Source organism: Pempheris klunzingeri, chromosome 23 (genome assembly GCF_042242105.1).
Source record: "Pempheris klunzingeri isolate RE-2024b chromosome 23, fPemKlu1.hap1, whole genome shotgun sequence".
NCBI classification, from domain to species: domain Eukaryota; kingdom Metazoa; phylum Chordata; class Actinopteri; order Acropomatiformes; family Pempheridae; genus Pempheris; species Pempheris klunzingeri.
This window is the reverse complement of record NC_092034.1, coordinates 6,614,423-6,627,081: the sequence shown is the minus strand read 5'-3', so window position 1 is coordinate 6,627,081 and position 12,659 is coordinate 6,614,423. Positions and strand designations below refer to the sequence as shown.

Genomic DNA, 12,659 nt, shown 5'->3' with positions numbered 1-12,659 from the left:
TTACATTTTTTACAATCAAGTAATCAAATAATCACATCAGCACTAATTCAGAGGATTTGATTACAATTTTATATGTGTCTGTAATGTCTATATTGCATTAACGTGACTAATGAAAATGTCAGCTATCTTTAACAACATATTTGTTGTCACCAATTCACAAACCCGCGGCCCTCTGCTCTGCTAACGGGGGGGTTCACGCTGCTCTCTGTAAGTACAACACAAGGCAGAGGAAACATCTGAAACCCACTAACTTCATTAGCATCGCATTGCGTCACAGCCCGTCTCTAATGGGGATCACTGGCCTCTCTGGTTCAGATCTGCTCCTGGTGTTTATATGGGGCCGTTCTGAACAGTGGCAGAGGGGAAACGTTAAAACGATTCCATGTGTGTATGCGTCGTCTGTGCATCTGTGTGTGTGTGTGTGTGTGTGTGGCTGGGTGTGTCTGACGTGGGGAAACAGTAGGGCCCCTGTTTCTTCTGGGTTTGGCCCAACAGCAGTTAAGTTCTGAACGTCACAGTCGCCTCAGTGCCTCGCAGGACACACTGGAACTATTCTTGGCCCAACGGTGACATAATGGAGCATCTCAGACAGGCACCCACCCTCCCGACGTAGCTCGCCGCGGGCAGAGTCAGCATCCGAGCTGCAGCATCGGCAGGAGTGCAGCTGCAGTTGCTGCTGTGGCATGTTGTTGTGCTCCCATCCAATGAACCATTCAGGGGCTGCAAACAAAGAATAAAACCTCAGACTGCCCTAACACTTGATTGGTTACTTTTCTGGGGGTCAAAGCAGCTACAGTGAAGAGAAGTGCACTTTACAGGTTAAATCCCCCTTAAAACATTCACTGGAGATGAACCTCGTATTTCCAGCCCTATCTGATTGCTTAGCGGCATCTTTAGTCATGTTAGAAATACTCTGAATGGCAACAACTATTGGACGGATTGCTGTGAAATTTTGCGCAGACGTTCATGGTCCCCAGAGGATGAATCCTAAAGACTTTGATGATTCTGATTCTCTGACATTTAAGGTACACAGCAAAATAGCATGGAAACAGAAATCAGGTGAGATCACCATGATTCAAATGTTCACTTATTTAAAGAAACATCTACTCGATCAATTTGCACCAGATTTTGTACCGATGCTCGTGACTCCCAGATGATGTACCCTAATGACTTTTCCTATGTGTCACCATGAAGTGGATATCTTTGTTTTTCAGTTAAATGTCTCATCAGCCATTAAATTCAATGACATTTGAAGGTTGAAGGACAGTAAGCACATCATGGGTAGGTGCAAGGCTCTCAGAAAACAGTGTCAATGACAGAAGGGGTATGAATTTGACCTGACGAAGATCCAAGTAGGATCAAAATGTTGTCTTTATTAAACTTTTTTTGGCAAGGAGCAAGTGTGCAGGCATTATCCCTTATTTCACTGATATCAATGTTCCCATCAGGATTAAGTGTAATACATTTTGGTGAACCCTTAACCTTTCATCTATCGCCATCATTAGGACAGACTTTTAGCTTGTCCAATACTTTGGTTCACGACCCAGCACCTTTAAAACTCATGACATCCCCCTCAGCCTCAGATGTACCTTGTGTTTAGTGCAAACTAGAATTTGCAGCGATGCATATCATCAATATTAAATGTCAGCAAATTCTTCTTTTTAAACTCCACAATTACCCACAAGACATTATCATCAGTGGGTGTGCCGCTATCACAGACACACCCAACTGTTAACTGTTCAGAAACCAATTGGCAGCGGTCAATTCAGACGTCTTTACTGCTACTTGTGACTGAAACCAGTTAACAACTCTCACATGATTTTATTACAAGTCATTGTGGGGAAACAAAGACAATCTATGACTGCGGGGTGAAGGAAAGCGGTACATTTTCACACATTATATCACAAAACAGCTCCTTGAATGGTCAAAGTCAGCACAGTTCACTGTTGAGCTGGGAGGAAATTGAGGGATTTAGAGGAGCAAAATCACAGAGAGTGCCTTTAACATGACAGGAGTAAGATGGTGAGGAAGGGAAATGAAACATTTGTTGATGAGATCAGCTTTTAATTCTCACCAAAGATGGAGAATATCTGAGCCAGAAGTTTATTACAACTCAACGAACGACGACCCAGAGACTCCTAAATGCAGGGGCTTTGTTCCAAGAAGCAGGAGTTATTTGGTACACTTTGTTTCTTAGAAAGGTTCTCATGGTATTCACAGGTTTGTTTGTCATACAGTGTCTTGAGAAGCCGAACAGGGATGTAACTCTGCGATTGTTGAAAGCAGGGCAAACAGAAAATTTAGGAAGTAATCTGATACTATATATAAGCCGTCATCTCATTGTGGTACCAATAATTTATGCTCAGTTCCCTTTTTCTAAACTGCTGTGAATTAAAATGGCATTGGCTGTTACTGATGTGTATCTGCAGCGACTAGGCTTGTCAACAATGAAGCCCGTATTCCAGTTTGCTATCTAAGCACATAACAGTCCGTCCTTGGAAGCGTGACAGCTGGCGCTATAAAAAGAATGTCGTGAACTTTTACCTTCATGTGATAATTACCGGAAAAGCCATATACTTTTCAGGCAAGTTGCAGCAGTGGATAAATACATCGCTTTATTGGCCGGTCGGCCCACTAATTGGGGCAGTTGTTTGTGTAGTCGTTCATAGTCCACAGAGGATACACCCCGCCTGACTTTTCCATCTAGTGCCACCAAGAGGTTGACATTTTTTGTTTTTAGTGACAATTCTCAGTGACTGCTGGATTTTCATGTTCTCCGTAGGATGAATTGCAGTTACTTTGGTGATCCCTGGTATCTAGTACTTTGTCTTTACCTAAACTAATCTCAACTACCATAGTGAGCATTACATCATTAGATATACCATTAACAATATACATTAGCATGTTAGCATGCTGACATAAGCATTTAGCCTCACAGTCTCTCTGCTACTATGGCTGTCGAGTCTTGTTAAAGTACTAAAAAATACAAATTCATTGTAGACTCTTATTCATTTTTTTGGTTAGATGTCTCTTGGGATGAGCGATGGGTCAGTTAGGTTGTTTCTAGGATGAAATCTTTTGTAAGATTGTACTGACAAATTAGTTCTGATCTCGTGGCATATTTGGTATTACCTGTATTGTACTGTTTGCCTTTAATTATTGTTATTGCAACGTATCTTGGCTAGGACACTCTCAGAATTAGACTTTGTCGTGTTATTCTTTGTTGTATTCATGAAAAACAAGGAAAAGAATACTCCTAAATGAGTCAAAAGAAAGAGGAAATTAATAATGAAATGAAAAGATCCATTCCTACAGTACCATTAATATGACAACAACAACCATTCCTATGATTATTACCATCATTTAAATAGAGGTTGAATGAATAAAAACAACCTTAAAAGGCAAATCTGAACAAAACACTAACTGTTCCTTCTATAATCTGCCACATTTGAGCCAAATGTCACCTCCATGTCTGATAATTCCTACTATGCGTCATGTGTCACTGCTATGCTTACGTGTCATTTTGCCAACCGCACTGTTTCTAGTCACTCCAGCTTTTGTTGTTATTTACCTGAATACCACACACACACACACCCATACACTACGCTCACCTGGACGGGGAAGTTGGGGGAGGTGTGGAGATACGAAAACAGGAATGGTAACTGTAGATTCACAGGGTGTTCTGTTCATGCCACATATTTACTACAACAGAGAGCAGGAGCTTTTGTTTTTGTCCGTGCCCACATGACAAGTGGGTTTAAATGTCATCTAATTCAGGTTTCGCAATCGCAGCAGAGGTGTGCTGCATAAAGTTGTTGGACTAGAGCTGTCAACGTGTTCTGATCACAAGCATGACCGCTTTTTCATGGCATTTCAAATACGGACGAAAACAATAGCTTGTCCTCTGTCCAAATAAATGCTGAAGTTCCAGTAAGATGGCGAGTCACAGAACTCACACACATAATGGTTGTGGTCGCAAGCTCGTGTTGATCATCAGTGTCAGAAACATGACATGACTGGTGTTATGAAGGAAAAGAAATAACACAGGATGTTGGTATTCTTGTGAAACAGTAAGTGAGTGGAGCATGAACAATTAACCCCACAGCTAATTTGCATGGCTTCGTGTGTTGGACTCAATCTGGGGGGGACAATAGCAGCTCTCCCAGTGAAAGTGACCGGATTCATTCATGTAAATGCGAGCCTTCATCCACTCCCAGGTGACACCTCTCTGAACAAGTACAACAGGCCTCTGGTTTCACAGAAGCACATGGCTCACTTACTCAAAAGAGAAGTCATCGGTGGGGGTTCATTGTATCAGTCAGATTTTCCTGTTATTCACTTGAATTCAAAGGAATCAAATCTGAGGAAATGACTAAAATACAGAGTACGAGAAGAACTGGGTGGCTGCTACCTTTCATAACTTGGAAATTCTAAAGTACCTTATGCATTGGGAATTCATAGTCTGAGGGGTGTTATTGCCTCTCAAAAAACTACTTAATCTCACACACACATTCTATGTTTTTGGCTGCAGCCCAAGCTTTGATGCCTTGTACAGTGAAGCTTTAAGGGAGAGGCGATTTCCTCAGGATGTTGCTACAGTAGCTTATGTGCTTCTGTGTGTTTGGAGTTAACGCTACATGCTTTTCACAAGCTGCCGGCTTTGAGGAAAAACAGGAATTTGTGGCGCTGATGCTCGGCTCTTTATCTGTTTACCCTTAGCGACCTGTGAACATACTGTGAGAGGACGCCGTCGAGGCAAATGCTGCAGAAGCAACAGTCGGTTAGAAATGTCAGATTCTTCCCGTGTGCTGTCATCATATATAAAATGATATATTTAGGTCCTGTGCAGGGATAAAGAAATATAATTACACAACATTTCCAATCGATCAAATGCAATAATTTCACCCAGCACCCACGATAATTCAAAGTAAATCCCAGAGTTTTATTTTTCTATTTGCGTCCTATCAGCTACTTATATCAGCAACAACAAACAAGCTGAGATGAATTTGGAAAGTTTATGTTTCAAAGTTTAAAAAGGTCTATATCAGAAAGGAACGATCTGTTTGCTTACCAGTGTGCAAATATGCAAGACAGCTTAACATTTGCACAGTAGCCCTAAGGCTGGTAGGAGTTTTATCACACCTTAAAACAATTCAAAAGTAAAGCATGTTTGCAGTGGCAACAGTTTACACGTAAATCTGTGTTGTCTGTAAACTGGGTCGAGCTCAGCTGTAACCTGCCCCGAAGGCTGAAACTGGATGGGAAACGTGCGTTTTAGGTCAGCACAGGCCTGGCATCAAAAAGGGAAGCTGTGGAGGTCAGTGGAGGTGTTATCAGTGGAATAGAAATATGAGGTGTGTAAATAACACTTTTTTGTTTGAGTTGTGTGTGGAAGGGGGTTATTTATCACAGATGAGATTCCCATAGATGGGATGTTTGCCAGCAGTTTACCAAAAATGAACCAGGATTAAGTATCCAAGAACATTTAACTGGACACTGAACTGTGCCAGTAAGAGCCATCTGTTCCTTTCCCTTGCCGGAAAGTGAGCGGTGTATTCATCCTTACTGAAAATATACCTGGAGTGTTATTGTTTAACTTTACCCTGCACGTCCTGCTTGGTCTCAGACTGAGCAAGTGACAGAGTGACCTTACCTCACGTGACTCAGACTGTCTGAGGGGAGTTTCGAGAAGCAGGCTGATGACAAAAAAAACAGAAAACAAAAAGCAACATCTGCCAGCCTGACTGCTTCCACACACACACACACACACACACACACACACACACGGCTGAAGATGTCCTAATAAGGCATGTTAATGGGCCCGTGAGGAGCACAGGGAATGACACCGCGTCTGCTTTTCTGTCCTGTAGTTATCTTTACATGAGGGTTGCGTCAGTCTGCTGATGAGCTAATTTCCTTTTTTTTTTCCCCCTTTGTCAGACTGTGCTAGCTGGGTTTAAGTTTAACATGAGATGGCCAGACAGGAGGAAGGGCTTGTCTGGGGGGAATTCCTTAAGGAATTATTTTCAAGCGTTCTGATGAAAGCTGCCTTGAAATAGGTGATCATTACAGCCGTTCGCAGCAGGAAACCGTACGCCAAAATGTGAGACCGACCAATTATGTAACATCCAAGAATGAATCAAAAATGATCTTAATGTTTTCTCTTGTGGCCGCTGCGTTCCCAGAGTGAGCTGGTGACGATAAGCAGAATAAAAGGCGTTGTGCTGCTTGAATAGCTCTTATCACAACACTTTCCCTTTGCTGGGCTGTGCTTTGTATTCATGCACAGACAAAAGAGTGCGGTGAAGGAGCTTATTATGGAGAGCACTTATTTTGAAAGCAAAAAAAAAAAGTCCAAAAATGGAGTTTATGGAAGTTGAAGGAGGAAGGTGTCAGCAGCCGTTTCTCTTTTGTTTTGACTGTATTTCAGTCCATTTATCCCCCCGTACATGCAGCTCTTTTTAGAAATTGATAGATGCGGTGTTGACTGCTTTGTTGTGTTGATGCTCTCGAGCCCAGGGACCAATCAGAATCTAGACTAAACAGGAAGAGGAGGTGGCTTCCTGTCCAGGCCTGAAGGAGCTGACGTCGCCCAGTGTGTGACTGTAATGAATCCCTACAGCAGTGTACTGGAGCAGCTTTCTCAAACAGACAGAGAAACAATAGCTTGACAGAGCTAAAAGTAGCCAGGTCAAAGTGATGATGATTTTAAAAAGCCAGGTTTAAATGTTCAGCTTTCCGTTATAATGCCAGGATGTTACTCAACAGCATACTGGGTTGTTTTTTATTGATGCTAAGAGACTTTGGCTGCAAAGCAAGGACTGTAAATTGACTTTCTAAAGTTGGCACACAGAACAGCATCTTTTTTAATTCATTCAGGGGTGTGAATAATGTCAGCGTTATGTAACGAGTGGTGTATTCATTAGTGCTGAATAGAAGCGACGCGACCTTCACTTTACTGTTTCTGTACAGCGTCACACGCATGACGCTGCGTGTGACAATGATTCTGTGTCCTGAAGTGACAAATGATAAGTGCCAGCCTCTTCAGCTCTGTCTCTGTGTATTTGTCAGTTATTTCACTGGCTTTTTAAACGGTGTGTTCCTCTGAGGAAACACTTAATCCTCACGTTTATCTGAAAAATAGCTGGTACAAAAACTTCATATCGTCAGAATGCATTTCTACGGGCATCTAAATCCCCATCACCAGCTACTCTGCTGCACGTGTTTTGCACATGTCGGACATGACTAATACGATAACATTGTGCTCTGTCTTGTCAGGAGAATATTTCTGTCCAGCTGGATGAAGCCAAGGCCTCCAGTACACAGCCACTGAGTTAAAGAGGTCATGTGCCATAGGCTAATTTTTCTGAAAATAAAGCACATAACCTGATAGAACCGGTCATAGTGTACCCTTTTCCTCTCCCTTTGTCTTGTTTTACTGCCTTAAATTACTGTTATCTGTCAATCTTATTGGTTCCTTTTTGGGTGAAATGCTTTTTGGGCCGCAAGGGATTTTGTTTTGTTGCAATACCACCGGTGACCACTGGGAAAAATTAGAAGCAAAGCTGAGCAGAATCCCGTTATCCAGTTCTTTTAACGTCCATGAAGATATAAAAGGCTCATTCTATGGTAACGAAAACACGGTGACTCTTAGTTTCAGGTCAATATGCACTATTGTGAGCATACCTATGAATGCTATAGTCCATTTTTGCTAATAGGTCCCCATAAATCACAAACACCAGAACGTTGTCTTTAGTATGTCATCAGTGATGAGACCTGGGGTCAGCGGGCATTTCCAGTCTTTCAACATCAGACACCCTCGCTCACGAGACTCACAGCAACACTACCCCAGAGATCACAAGATCATATGACCTTATTACTGTGAATGCTTATGCAACTATAACATCCTGTAATCAAATAGATCCACCATTTTCTCAGGGTTTTTGTACCATTGTCTAGTGAGAGGCTCCCTCTTACTCATAATCCACTGACTAATATCGTCTACAATGTTTCTGCCTCTAGCGGCCTGTGAGTCCTCAACTGCGTCTGTAAAAACTGTCAGGGGTGCCTCACGCACGTCATCAGCTGTGCTAGAGAGGCTGCTGATGAAAATGGTGGCAATGCTCTGGTTTTTCTGCTTGCGTCGAATGAAAGGAGCCGTTAGTCAGCCTTAAAGAGCCACACCGTCCTGCTGGAGCTATTAATAGCCGCACAGACGAGCTTATTTTTTCAGGAGAAAGCTGGCTAAAATCCCCCTTTCCCTGCTCATTTCCTCCCCACCCTCCAGTCTGCAGAATGCCGTGTACTGTGACAAATCTCTCTGTAAATGTATTTTTAGCCCAGAGCAGCCGCAATTTTCTAATTATATGGTGACTTGTGTGCAGAATCAACACATAAATAACCAAAGGCAGACAGGCAAACCTAGTTGTAAACATGCTATCCTGATTGCACACTTAAAAAGTCAAAGAAGTAGGCCAGATTTAAAAAAAATCTCCACGTGAGAATTTCATATTCACTCCCTCTGAGATATCTGACTGCTGAATCATTAATTATCAGTTCAAACCAGACTTCACACATGGCTAAACCAACAGTCACTGGGAATCATTTCACTAATCTTTAACCAACGGATCAGATTAGCTCAAACTCGAGCACTACATTGCTGTTGTACAATGCTTTGAGTTCATGTGCTGTTGATTCTCAGGAAACGCTTTTGTGTTTTTGTAAGCAGAAAGGTTGAGCACAGGTGTCACCGCCTCAGCGTCTCCATATGGGTCTGACAACATAGTTAATGAGGGGTTCAAGGTGTTTTTTTTGTTTTGCTTTAGAGCGTGTCCTTGGCTTCGTGGTACAAAAAGCTTTCCATGTAATCACAACAGTTCAATATCAGCTGGGAACCGTTGTTGCACCAAATAACTATATTTCTGGTCCATTCTTTTTGCATCTTATTTCATTTTGCGGATTTAATCAAATTCAGAAAATCTCCTTTTATTATCTCATAACTGCTATATGTGGCTTTTTATTGCTTACTGTGTTTGAGTGTCAGGCACTTTCAATTGCCTCTGTGTTTGAAGTGAACTACATAAATCAAGGTTCCTCACCTTTCTTTGCTTTAGTTCCTCCGATTTTCATCTAAAACTAAAGAAATGTATTATATTCTATTATTTTTATTATTATATTATATTATATTTTTTTCAATTTCATGATGCCAGACTAATACTGATTGTATGTGAAATGATGCTTAGGGGGGCTTGCATGCGTCACCGCCGCCCTGGGGCTGTGGGTGAGGTGTAACTTTACTGCATGCCTGCTGAGAATCATCATTGAGCAGCTTGTGTCTGCGAATGAGGTCATGAATGAGGTATTTTAATAGGAGCACCTCTCTTTTTATAAGAAATGTTATTAAATCAAACAAACTGGACGCTTCAATCAAAGGAATTCATTTGACAGAACCTCACAAGATGAGTGATACTGAACATAAACCATCTTATACACTTAGAGCGACTCCATTCAGATACATGAAGGTCTTTGACATTTGTCATTTGTTCATGTAGTCATTTTTCTGCTATGTTTTCACTTCCTCAAACTCTGCGCCCCGGTTGGTGGGGACTTGTCCCAATGCCTGTGTGAAACACTGTCAAATCATGAGATCATTTTTATTTCTGGCGCTAAAGTTCACAGTTTGATGACATGTCCACACTGTGCGTCACCACAGGCAGGAACTAAATTTAACCTTCTGTGACGTTTATGTTTTTAGTTTGAAGGATTTCTGTGAGAATAGAAATGGATAAATCTTATAAAGATGGAACAGCCCACACAGCCTACACACAGCAGCTCACACAGCTCACCCACCTATGTGTCAGCTTCATTATGAATCAATATAATCCTCAGCTTGTATTCAGAAGTAGTTATTCAAACAGTTAGGATCCTAAAGCATCTTCAGATATACTGTTGCAGAGAGTACAATTTCTTGTCGCACTAAAAATAAAATGAAAATGATAAAATGAGGCTACCGAGACCAAAGTAATTCTAGCAATGCTACTGATCCCACAGACATGCAATCATTTGTCTCAACTGCACAGTAGTGATGTGTCGGTCGCGAACGATCCGGTTCTTAGAGCCGGCTCTGTGAAGTGAACGACGGGAGCCGGCTCCTGATTGGAGATCCGATTTGTCTGTTTTCGTCTTTTTTCTGTTATAGCCGCATGTGATTGGTCAAGATGTGTGGCGGTGTCTGTGTGTCCACACTGAGGGAGGGGGGGTTACAGACACAGAGCACAGTGAGCACATGAACTGGAGTGAGGGAGAGACAAGAGAGCACTGCTACATAGTCAGACTGCAGGCAGGACAGGTGAGAAACATGAGTGACAGAAAATGTTGTAAAATTTGGACATGTTTTAATATAATTGATAGTTCGAGGGCAGAGTGCAGACTTTGCAAAATTAAAATTTCACATCAGGCTCCACAAACAACCTGCACAGACATGTGTGTACTGTTCACCATCAGTTCAGTTAGAGGAGGAAAGACAAGCAAGGGAAGCTGCTGTTAATGAAGGTGCCAGTGTGTCTACTGCTCCTACAATGTCTACAGCATCATCCAGGACAACACCACAGCCACCAAGACCTGCAGCCCAGAGCTCTATGAGCCAGTAAAACTAAATAATTTAAAATGAATAAGGCAATATAAACAATAAATATTCTATATAATGTGTTTTTACATTAGTAATTCATTTTACACATACTTTGGTAATAAATTTATTGAAGTAACAAAAAATCTGAGGAGCCACTTGGGAGCCAAAAGAGCCGGCTCTCTAAAAAGATCCGAAATTCCCATCACTAGACGCTACAGGGGGGCGCCACCTCGTGGTGATCTTTGGTATTGCAGCACCACCACAGTTACTATACTGTGTTACGTCAGACGGAACTCGGATGTGATGTCATGCATGACTTCACAATCAGACGGAACTCGTACTCTGATGTGACATCATGCACGATGTCGCTGTGACAGCACATGTGAGTTTAGGACCCTGGTAGATCTGCAGGGTTACCGCACTGCTGGAGCTGGGGGGCACCGTCGGGCTTCGCTTCACCCGGTGGGTCACCACGTCACCCATGTGTAATCACACACGTCGGCTCCCAATGCACAGAGTTGCTTGTGTGGGGTTGTTTGCCATATAAGGCAGTGTGAGTCACTTTTTTTTACAGCTGACCACCTCTGCTGACCTCGGGGGCTTTAAGACGTGGTGCCTCTGGTCAGCCGAGAGAAAGACACAGACTGACAGACACAGACAGACAGACAGACAGACTGACCGACACAGACAGACAGACACAGACAAACAGACACAGACAGACACAGACAAACAGACAGACAGACAGACACAGACAGACAGACAGACAGACAGACAGACACAGAAAAACAAACAAACAGACAGACAGACAGACACAGACACAGAAAAACAAACAGGCAGACAGACAGACAGACAGACAGATGCAGACAAACAAACAGACAGACAGACAGACAGACAAACAGACAGACAGACACAGACAAACAGACACAGACAAACAGACACAGACACAGAAAAACAAACAGGCAGACAGACAGACAGACAGACAGATGCAGACAAACAAACAGACAGACAGACAGACAAACAGACAGACAGACACAGACAAACAGACACAGACAGACACAGACAAACAGACAGACAGACAGACAGACAGACACAGACAGACAGACAGACACAGACAAACAGACAGACAGACAAACAGACAGACACAGACAAACAGACAGACAGACAGACACAGACAGACAGACAGACACAGACAAACAGACAGACAAACAGACAGACACAGACAAACAGACAGACAGACAAACAGACAGACACAGACAAACAGACTGACAGACAGACAGACAGACAGACAGACACAGACAAACAGACATGAGTGACAGAAAACGTAGTAAAATTTGGACACATTTTAATATAATTGATAGTTGGAGGGCAGAGTGCAGACTTTGCAAAATTAAAATTTCACATCAGGCTCCACAAACAACCTGCACAGACGTGTGTGTACTGTTCACCATCAATTCACTTAGAGGAGGAAAGACAAGCAAGGGAAGCTGCTGTTAATGAAGGTGCCAGTGTGTCTACTGCTCCTACAGTGTCTACAGCATCATCCAGGACAACACCACAGCCACCAAGACCTACAGCCCAGAGCTCTATGAGCCAGTAAAACTAAATAATTTCAAATCAATAAGGCAATATAAACAATACATATTCTATATAATGTGTATTTTACATTAGTAATTCATTTTACACATACTTTGGTAATAAATTTATTGAAGCAACAAAATATCTGAGCCACTTGGGAGCCAAAAGAGCCGGCTCTCTAAAAAGATCCGAAATTCCCATCACTACTGCACAGACACCAAAGACCAAAAGTCTAAAACCTCACTAGCGACCCCTAGAGGCTGCAGTGTTTATTACACTCCACAAAACTGAATTGGTGTATGGAGCAGAAGACGCAAACAGCAAACTATGTTGATTATTCTGAGAAAGAGCCATGGGTGTCTTCTAAATGAAACAGTTCATCCTCTTAGGTTTTAAATTCTCTCAGCAAATTTCATTAGTAAGTTGTGACTCTTTGACTGCAGGGTGGCATCCAAGT

The 12,659-nt window shown here is 42.3% G+C and overlaps 1 protein-coding gene across 1 annotated transcript in view; it reads right to left on the bottom strand.

Moving 5' to 3' along the window:
- smim20 (small integral membrane protein 20) overlaps nt 1-12,659 on the bottom strand; it is a 90,762-nt gene that overhangs the window by 19,478 nt on the left and 58,625 nt on the right. The gene's annotated exons all lie outside the window — the stretch shown is intronic.